The following is an 11156-nucleotide window of genomic DNA, read 5'->3' as shown; positions in this document are numbered from 1 at the left end:
TTAATTTGAAAAATAATTTAATACACAGTAATTTATATAATTTATATATATATATGTCGGGCGATGTGACAAAAAAAGCACAAGCTTAAAATTATCATGTTTTCCAATTTCAATAAATTAAAATTATGTATTTTATTTTAAATTAAATTTACAATTTTTTATCAATTATTCTTAAAAAATTAGTTTTTATTTTTTAAATGTTATCGTCAGTTGGAGGTTTTTAAATAATTTATTTCCACCGGCGCAACAATTTTTTTAAATATTTTTTTCTTCATTAATAAACCACGGGGGGTGCAAGCGCACCAGTCTATCCCACCGTAGCTACGCCTATGGTGAATATCGTTAATAAAAATAAAGAATAATATTAGTCCAGTAATAGAACCCTGCGGTACACCGTGATGAATTACCTCGTTCTTGGAACCATAATTATTATTGGTTATGACACTGTGGTCTCTCCTGTAGATAAGATCTAATAAATATTAATGCAAGCCTAAATCCCATTCCAACATTTTTAATAGTAACAGACAGTGGAACGTAGTCGAAAGCCTTTGTAAGATTGCATAGAACGACAGACCTATGTTCACCTGCCTCAAAACTGTCTAACACATCCTTCACGACATCATATAACAAGATGTTGATTTTATAAGTACCTTTACTGATTTTTTAAAAGGTCATGTACTTACTTACTCCCACACTGTACATTTACCTACAACAAACATCATCGTGTATTAATTAGGACCAACATCACTTTTTAAATTTTGACCATCTTTATTTGAGCTTCATTGAAACCACCATTTATCACCCTGAGAAAAACAAATTTATACGTCTCGTCAAAGCAAACAAAAAATCAGCTTAAGCCAGCTTAAAATTAAATTAAGATCACACACACTCAAATAAACCAACAAATAAATAATTCAAACCAGCCAAACAAAACGACAATGAAATCGTGAAAGCTTATGCGGCGGATAATCCAGTTGGCTTATCTTTCCGAACAATTGAATTCAGTGTACGTACTGCGGCGCAGATTCTTTGCCGTAGGGTGGTTGCAAACCATGTTTGACACATGTAAGTGGGGCCTCTCGTGTACAACACGTGAGCTGGCCACGTGCCTATCCAAATCACAGGAATAAGGACGATTTGTCAGTTTCAGAGCGAAGTGTGCTCGGAAATCGACACACCCACGATGACTGGACCAATTTTTGGGGCTGAGGCGTTAATTGCTTGATCCTTAAAGCAGGATTTATACGCCAATCAGCTTTTTTAAAACGGATATTCCTGAAAGTCGATTTAGTGTTTATACTTTTGTTCACTTATGGTGAACTAGCAGAAATAGGAGAGTCAACGAAACAATTTATGGAAATAATAATGGTAATGAAGACAGGACAGGATGAATTATGATCCCGTATGAATCCAGGACAAGATGCATTAAGACCTGATATGAAGACAGAACAGGATGCACTGGATGTATTACGGTTTGATATGGGGAATATGACGAAATCAAAAGTTACATGAAGAAACATTTAGATGATCAATTCAGTAGGACAAATAACTTAAAGACAGATATAATTAGATAACCGGTTAGAAATCGTAGATCACTGATTCGACAACATAGAGAAAACAATGGAAGAAGAGATTACCATTGTAAGAAAACAGGTGGAAGGTATGAGAATTTGAAAATACCAAAACAAGGGGTGACTCCATGACAGGAACTGTCAAAATTGAACAGTCTCACCATATACAGATGATTATGTATAGAAATAGTCGATTATCTTCTAAATTAAGATAGCTATCGAAAAATCATAAGATACAAACGTTTTAGGGCTTAAAAAATCTATTACAATATAGAAAAATTTAGTATACCTACAGGATCAGTCAAAATGTCATGACAAAACAAAGTTGCTTTTTCTTCAATGGAACACCCTGTATATTATTCCATATTTTTCAATTTTTCTCAAAATTCTAAACTTTATATAGCATATCATGTACCTAAACTTCATCGTTTTCGCGATATCGACCTTTGAAAACCATTTTCTTATAAATTATACAAAAATATTAGTCTATTAATTCGATCAAATTACCGTTGAAAGTTTCTAGCTCCATAACAACGTCGCGTCGTTCTTTTGTCTAATACTGATTATCTTGACAACACGTGTCAAAAATTAGTGTGAATAATTTTCTGGCAAATATTTAAGTAATATCAAACGTATTGAAGTTGTTTTAACGATCATAGGATATGATGATAGAAGACGAAGTTGTGACGAAGTAGTAGATATTTTTCATGAATTGCATCCCGATCGGGAACATATTTCTAAATCAACTGTGTTAAAAACATTACAGAGTTTTCCTGAAATTGGAGGTGTTACAGATCGATGAAAACACGTGAAATACCAGTAAGTGTTACAAATGAAGGCAATTTTTTGAATGTCATAGTAGACGTGGTCGAAAATCCAATAAAGTCAACACAACAGAGGGCTTTAAATCATAACATGACTCGATATTCCATGCAAAAAATTTGCAAACAGGAAAAATTACAACCATATTAAAATTCATTTGTTACAAGAATTGCGTGAAGACGATTATGATCGATTATGATAAATTAAACAAAAATGTCAACATTGTCACCCACATATAGTTTTCTGACAAACCTACATTTTGTTTAACTAGGCACGTATACCGACACAACTGTATAGTCCAATTAACTAAGCCTTTAAATCGAAATTTTGTCAACTTGGCTGAATTTTTGATATGAGTTAGTTTAAGGTATATTATAACAATAAGTGAGAGTAATTTTTTGTTCAACCCCCGGCCAAGGGTGGAAAAAGATAAAACAAAGGGCTTTTTCAAGATAACTCAAAAAGGGTAAGAGCTAGAAAAAAAAGTTCTAACAATTCTACATAAAAATGGTCTCTTAGCTTTTTCTTGTACTATTAAAATTAACAGAGTTAGGGAGGCTAGAAATTAAGGGAAGATTTCAGAAATTTAATTTTGTTAAATCATTAAAATTAACGATTAAAAATTTGATTTTTTGTTATAACTTTCTTATTAAAAATTAAAAAATATATCTATTTCTCTGAAAAGAAAAGATACATATTTTAGAGCAGATTGAAAAAAAAAATTACAAAATTCAATCATTTTTCTGTTTGTTATGATTTTTTTTAAATTTCTGAAATCTTCCTTTAACTTCTAGCCTCCCTAACTCTGTTAATTGTAATAGTACAAGAAAAAGTTAAGAGGCCATTTTTATGTAGAATTGTCTGCTTTACAACTTTCATTTTTTCTAGCTCTTACCCTTTTTGAGTTATCTTGAAAAAGCCCTTTGTTTTATCTTTTTCCACCCTTGGCCGGGGGTTGAACAAAAAATTACTCTCACTTATTGTTATAATATACCTTAAACTAACTCATATCAAAAATTCAGCCAAGTTGACAAAATTTCGATTTAAAGGCTTATTTAATTGGACTATGTAGTAGGTATTGGTCAGAGCAAAATCCACATTGAATGGAGGAAGTTCACACCCAACGACCACAGAAAGTGAATGTTTGGTGTGGCATTGTTGGTGGACAAGTCATAGGACCCTATTTTATAAACGGAAATTTGACCTTTAAACGCTATTGATTACTTTTACAAGAACATGTTATTCCAGAGCTTAGACGATTATTCCCGAACAATAACAATCCCAATTTACCAGATGAACAAATATGGTTTGAACATGATAGGGCTCTTCCACATTTTGGACGGGCATCTCTAAAACTTTTCCTGATAAATGGATTGCACGCAGAGGAGCAATTGAATAGCCAGCTAGGTCTCCCAATATGACCCCGCTTGACTGTTTTCTGTGGAGTTACATAAAAAATGTAGTCTACCATAGGCCGCAAAATATTGAAGAGTTACAGGAAAGGATAAGGCATGAAATTCCTCCCTTTTAAATTCACTACAAAATTTTGTTCAGCGAATTCGTTACAGTCAGGAGGTAAGTGGTGAACACTTTGAGCATGTTATAAAATGGAATTCTAAATAAAATATTTGTTGTTTATTAAAACTTGTTTTCTCTCTTTTTTTATTATGGCATAACTATTGTTTTCATAAAATTTAAAATATCTAGGACTTTCATTAAAAAATACATTTTTTCAACCCTAAACTATTACGTGTTTTATTTTCAGTAAAAAACTAATAACAAAATTAAATCATATCAATATATTCCACCTTGTGTCATTTTCAAAATAAATATCCACAATTTAGGGCCCTTTTTATTTTACAAATTTGAGAGTGATAAAAAGTTACTTTCAAAGTCGATATCTCGAAAACGGTTAAGTTTAGATACATGATATGCTGTATGGATTTTGTTTAGAATTTCGAGAAGAATTGAAATATGAAATAATATACAGGGTGCTCCATTAAAGAAGAAGCAACTTTATTTCGCCATGATTTTTTGACTGATCATGTATACTTTTCTTTATTGTAATGGACTTTAAAAAAATCCTAATCTTATGATTTTTCGATAGCTATGTTACTTTAGGAGATAATCGACCGTTTCCATACATATCAGCAACCCTGTATTAATATTATAGAATCGAGGACGCTTCAGTCTCCTGATATAGATAAATCTCTCGAAATCTGATAAATTTGTTCCCGGAACTAAAACGTCGGAAAATGACAGTAATCGTCCACACTTAAATATGTTAGCAAACAAACATGTAACAATGCATAATAATAGCGTTTCCGCAGGTTCCCAGGGCTAGGGACGTCTGCCCGACCCCATTTGAAACTAGGGCTATAATATTTTTTGAACAAGGCCGCGTTAACCGCCGCCTCTTTGTCCGGAGCATATTGCCTGTGCTTATGGAAGTGTGGCTTACCAATTATGGAGCCTTGCGTGGAATTACTGCCTACAGGGGTAGTATGATTTTATTCCTTTCACCAAATATTACGTACAGAACAAAAGTATCAAGTGAAGTCACCTAAGCATCTGAATTCATTTTGAGTTAACCAGCTTTAATTGACAACGAAATTCAAAAATTCAATAAAAAAATAGTATAATGTAAATTTACAGTTATTTATGAGTGAAGTTATTTTGGTGTTGAATTTTGAGTGAACTCAAGATTTTAATAAATAAATGAGGTTATCAACACAATTTTTATGTAGAAGATCTAAAACATGTAAGAGTGAGAACTTACTGTGTAAAAATCACACCAATATTTGTTAATATTACACGTTTATGACTAGCGGAACACATTATGTATAGTCTTTCCGATCTCAATTGAATAATCAGTATGTACCAGATTCGGTCACTGACGCAGTAACTCGGCAATGAAATATTTGAAAAACTTGATCCCGTATCCATATACAAGTCTGGTTACCCAGTTGAAGAATGCACGCGGGGTCAAAGGGCGAACAAGCACAGCCGGACTGGGCGACCGGCCATAAATTGCAGTTGTCGACAATAAGCCTAGCAGTGCAGTGCAGCATTGCGAAATTTGGTGTGAATCAGGTCATTTTAATTTATTATAGGCACATTCTATTAATCATTCATATTATAATTGCAAAGGGGAGAAATAAGAGGGATATTTTATTTATTAATATGGCATTTTGGATACCTTTTTAGACAGAACAGAACGAAATTTTCCATCAATATAATAAAATTGTATGAGGACATAAATTTACGATGTAGAAGTCAGTTAGTCATATAATTCGTTCTCGAGTCTCAACAATCTCAACGTACTCTACAATCTACATGTTTATGTATTAATATTTTCTCACAATATACTGTTTTACATTTTCCCTGGGTAGTTTTTGTTTCATTGTTTGAAAGAGTTTACAGGACGCTTATGAAACTCATTAAATTTTATTGTTAGTCGTTTTTTTACATGTTCAACTGACTTCAGCAAGATATACCAACAGATACCGATGCACATATTGGAATTATTTCTAATGTACTGTATTGCTTTTTACCTGTTGACGACATTGTTGTTCTTATTTTATTCCAATGTTTTTCAGTATTTTGAGAGACAATTTACACAAAATAAATACTGTAAACTCCGACTGTCTACAATATATTCTTCAAAATTTCGACATAATTTGATGTTTTCATTTATTCAAATTCACTTTGAAAATTTCTATAGTTCAGTCACAGCAAAATCTATGCTGTGGTTCAGTGTCTTAGCATTAATCATATTGCTCTTAGAAAGTGAGATTTTAATAATAATTTTTGTAAAATTTTTTAATAAACTGTTTGTAAAAAGATAATTACTTTTAAAAGAATTACATCATTTAAGACAGGCCTTTACTTGCTTGCTCATGGGTCTCGAGACTACAATCGGTTGCATACAGGGTGATTCAGTCAGTATGTTATTAATTTTAACCTAGTAAAGACATTTTTTCTTTCTCGATCTTTTAAAAAATAAGCAAATTAACCTCTTAACTCCCGTTAACTCGGCGCCCTACTTCCCAGTAGGGAACAGGCCGGCCGGCGGAATACAAAGCGTTCGAACGTTGAAGCGAAACAGCTGATTTCCCAAATCGTCTTCATTTTGCAATTGGTTTCAAAATCAAAGTGCAGTGGATCCCAACTTTATTAACAAAGTGCTATAAATGGATAACTGTTTTTTTAGTCGTACTCGTATTTTAAATACCACCATACTACTCTTTGAAAAGCAGGACCACTAGTCCATGGATTATTGTTCAAAATATGAAGGTGCATGGAGATCATATTTACCACTATCTTTGCTAGAATTGATGTCTATGGAAATTTTTTAAATTCATTTTTTAAATTTTTTAAATTCTATCGCAAAATATGGAAAAAAATTTCAAAATTAAATACATAAATTATCTGTGTATAAATCAATTATACTTTTTTCATTAGTTTAACAGTAGGTATACTACTATTCGGTCAACCCTCGTATAACTCCGTCATTCCCGGGGTAGCCGCCTGCTTCGGACGTGCGCCCGGGAAATGGGCGGGGACCACCATTGATTACGGGGAAGCTTCAACAGAGAACGAGTGAGCAATTTCACGGGTCCTTGAGACGGTTTCTGGTGGTGATTTGTTAATAGTCATCACAGTCACAGTTGCATCAATTAATTTACTATCTGTCATCTGAATGTGGTGTTCTCACATATTAGTTACCAGACTATTGAAACTATTGTACGTTTAAAATACATTGGCCTCGTACTTTGAACAAGAAAAAGAAAATATTCTTGTCAAACCATTTTTTAACATATTAACTATTTCAACTGGTTTACTACTCCAGTCGGTAGAGGCCGAAAAGTTACTGTTGGTGACATTTTCTTGATAAGTCGGAAATAACTACACAGGTCTACTTTAAATGATGAGTATAATAACAGGCTAATTTGCTGACAAAGTATTTTATCAGGAAAAAAGTTATTAACAATTTAATCGTGAAAAAAATTTTTTTTAGTAGTTTTCTTTAAATAACTCAGCGGGATGACTTTGTACGAAAAAATGCTTAGGACATGATTTTGTTCGTAATAAAAATAGCTACAAAATGGCGGTGGTCCGATTACGAAATTTGCAATAACAAAGCCGTGAGATTGAAAAAACGGTATAAAACGCCAATTTTTTTAAGTTGCTGTAAAAATGTCAATTATAAACAAAAAGTGATAAAACTTTCGAAAACTATAGTTCAATATATATACAATAATGACGCTAAAGCCGAAAATCAGGAGAGCAAAACTTTTTGTTCTATAAGGTGTTATACATTCATCGGCATCTGAAACTCGAAACTTTGCCAAATTTGTTCGAAGCTTTGCTGACACTTGAAATTTGGTACACACATAGTGTAAATATGCAGAAACCAAAAGCAATTTGCAAAATTCAAGTATCTTCATTTTTGCAGTTTTGGTAAGGTTTTATACGTCACCCTAGTTTTATACGTCACCGTTTTTTTAATTTTTGGACGTATATTTATGTATATTTATAAAATATTCCATTACGGTAGATTAGCCAGCATAATTACCTACAATTTAAAAAAATATATATTTTCATCGTTTAGATCCTAAGCTACTTAACATTTTGCGCCTGTTAGCCGTAGTCGTACATTATTCAACATATTAACATAAAACAAAATCGTACGTGTGGGGTAAACCTTTAACTTTTCATTTTCGAGCGCGAGCTCCGCTCTTCGGCGCTTGTATACTATTAGAAATATGCAACAGTAAATTTAAACAATTGTTTACTTAAAGTTAAAGGTTTACCCCACACGTACGATTTTGTTTTATGTTAATATGTTGAATAATGTACGACTACGGCTAACAGGCGCAAAATGTTAAGTAGCTTAGGATCTAAACGATGAAAATATATATTTTTTTAAATTGTAGGTAATTATGCTGGCTAATCTACCGTAATGGAATATTTTATAAATATACATAAATATACGTCCAAAAATTAAAAAAACGGTGACGTATAAAACTAGGGTGACGTATAAAACCTTACCAAAACTGCAAAAATGAAGATACTTGAATTTTGCAAATTGCTTTTGGTTTCTGCATATTTACACTATGTGTGTACCAAATTTCAAGTGTCAGCAAAGCTTCGAACAAATTTGGCAAAGTTTCGAGTTTCAGATGCCGATGAATGTATAACACCTTATAGAACAAAAAGTTTTGCTCTCCTGATTTTCGGCTTTAGCGTCATTATTGTATATATATTGAACTATAGTTTTCGAAAGTTTTATCACTTTTTGTTTATAATTGACATTTTTACAGCAACTTAAAAAAATTGGCGTTTTATACCGTTTTTTCAATCTCACGGCTTTGTTATTGCAAATTTCGTAATCGGACCACCGCCATTTTGTAGCTATTTTTATTACGAACAAAATCATGTCCTAAGCATTTTTTCGTACAAAGTCATCCCGCTGAGTTATTTAAAGAAAACTACTAAAAAAATTTTTTTTCACGATTAAATTGTTAATAACTTTTTTTCCTGATAAAATACTTTGTCAGCAAATTAGTCAGTTATTGTACTCATCATTTAAAGTAGACCTGTGTAATTATTTCCGGGTTATCAAGGTTTGACACACGCCGAACCTCTACCAACTGGACTATACATCACATTGAAGATTTAGGAAAATAGAAGTTTTACTTTTGAAGATAGATATGACAATATAAAGAATATATGTACTTCAGTTTTGTCATTATTTTCGACATAGCGATAATTAGAAATTCATTTTTCTAAAACTGACGGTAGAAATATTATTTGAAATCTTAATAAATCATAAAATAGAAATTTCTACAGTCGCGTGATTTTGCAAAAAGAGACATCTATTTTTCAGTTGTAAACAAAGTCGAAATATGATATTTTCGTTACTGTTAACGATGGAACTGAAATATTTGTATAGGGTTATTGATTATAAATTTCAACACTCCTTAACTTCTTTTATTTTTTTACATATTATGTCCATTTTTGTTCTATCTATAACCTATAATTATGATTTCATTATTTATTTATTGCGATTACTGTTTTTTAGTTTTTCGTTTATTAATTCTATTTATTGAGCGTTGAAAATTTAGTGGTTTTACTTTATGAAGACTATTTTTATGGTATTCCCACAAAAATGTATTCAGAGAGCTAAATCAAGACTATTTGAAGGTCAGTGAATATTGCCAAATTTATCTATCCAAAAATTAAAGTATTATTCAGTATCGGGTTATTATTAGAAAAGCATTAAAAAGTATACTGAATGCTACTTTTATACAGTAGACAAGAAATACTCCTAATCTGTGGAGTTACCTACCTTAAAAACAAACTGCATGAAGTGGAAACACTAAATCTTCAAAATATTCATAACAAAATAACAAGAAATATAAGTAATAAATGATGACCACAAAATTATAGCAAAAGCAGTAAATAAAACACAATATTTATGCATCAGTTTGAACATTTAATCTAGGTATAAATAAAATTTCGTACATTTCATATACTTATAGGTAAATGTTTTTTTTTCGTGTTGCAAAGGAAGAAAAACGGGTGCGAGGACCTAAATATCCTGTTATGTTTCTTAGATGATTATAATATTTCTGAAATCAGCAAGAAACGTATTTTTCTCAAATCAAAAAGTATTCATTTCGGAAAAACATGTTTAGTTTGCTATGCTTGTTGAGTACATCCTGTATAAAGTTAAATATTATAGTAAAGAACTTTTTTATTTAACATTTTTTTCTAATCTTAAAAATAAAAAAATAAGAAGGTTGACATTTATAACTAACCATCCTATGGCATACTATAAAAAAATTATTTTACCATAAACAAAATTCTATCAAAAATAAAACAATTTAGTGTCTAAGTATGGGATAAAGCGAAACTATAGGACACCCGACACATTCGTAACTTTTATACTGTCGGCGTTTAAAAAAGAACTGCCGATTTAGGATAATTTAAATATTCAGTTTATTTATCTACAAAAAATTATATTATAAAACGTAAAGATGTCTACACATGACAAATATGATAATGCGCAATTTTGATCTCATATTACTTAAAACAAATAGGAGTTAAATCAAAACCCAACGTTCCAAAAACTCTGAACCCATGAAACCTTAACTCATAAACTCTAAATCCGTAAACCCATATTCCATAAACCCAGAGATTTGTAAGCCATGAATCCCATACGTCCTTAACCCATAAAACAAAAACCCATTATCTGTCACCTTTCAAACCATAAACCTATATTCCATAAACCTATAGATCTTTAACCCATCCTATATTTTTGCCCATATGCCCTTAAGCCATAAAACAAAAACCCACTATCTCTCCCCATACGCCATACCCATTAATCTTAAACCCATAAATCGTGAATCCATAAACCCACAACTTATATCTTTTATATCCATCAACTCAAAATTCATCAGTCCAAAATCCTTAAACCCATAAACCCTGGACTAGGCACCAAATGGATAAACTTCTAAGTCGGTAGACATTACTGAAAGAATGAAGACTCTTGTAGAGGTTTAGTTACATTTTGCTTTCTTAAGAAAATTTTGTACTTTAGACGAATTTTTTTACGGGATCTAAATTGGACATTATATTTCTACTTACATCCCAAATTTCCTCCAAATACAGTTTCTTTGTATCTTGCATTTTCTGCTACTGTTGCAAAGTGAAGGATATAATAAAAATAAATTGTCGATAAGTAAAATATTTATT

This window comes from Anoplophora glabripennis, unplaced genomic scaffold (genome assembly GCF_000390285.2).
Source record: "Anoplophora glabripennis isolate ALB-LARVAE unplaced genomic scaffold, Agla_2.0 scaffold69, whole genome shotgun sequence".
Taxonomy (NCBI): Eukaryota; Metazoa; Arthropoda; class Insecta; order Coleoptera; family Cerambycidae; genus Anoplophora; species Anoplophora glabripennis.
Note: the sequence above shows the minus strand (reverse complement) of the source record.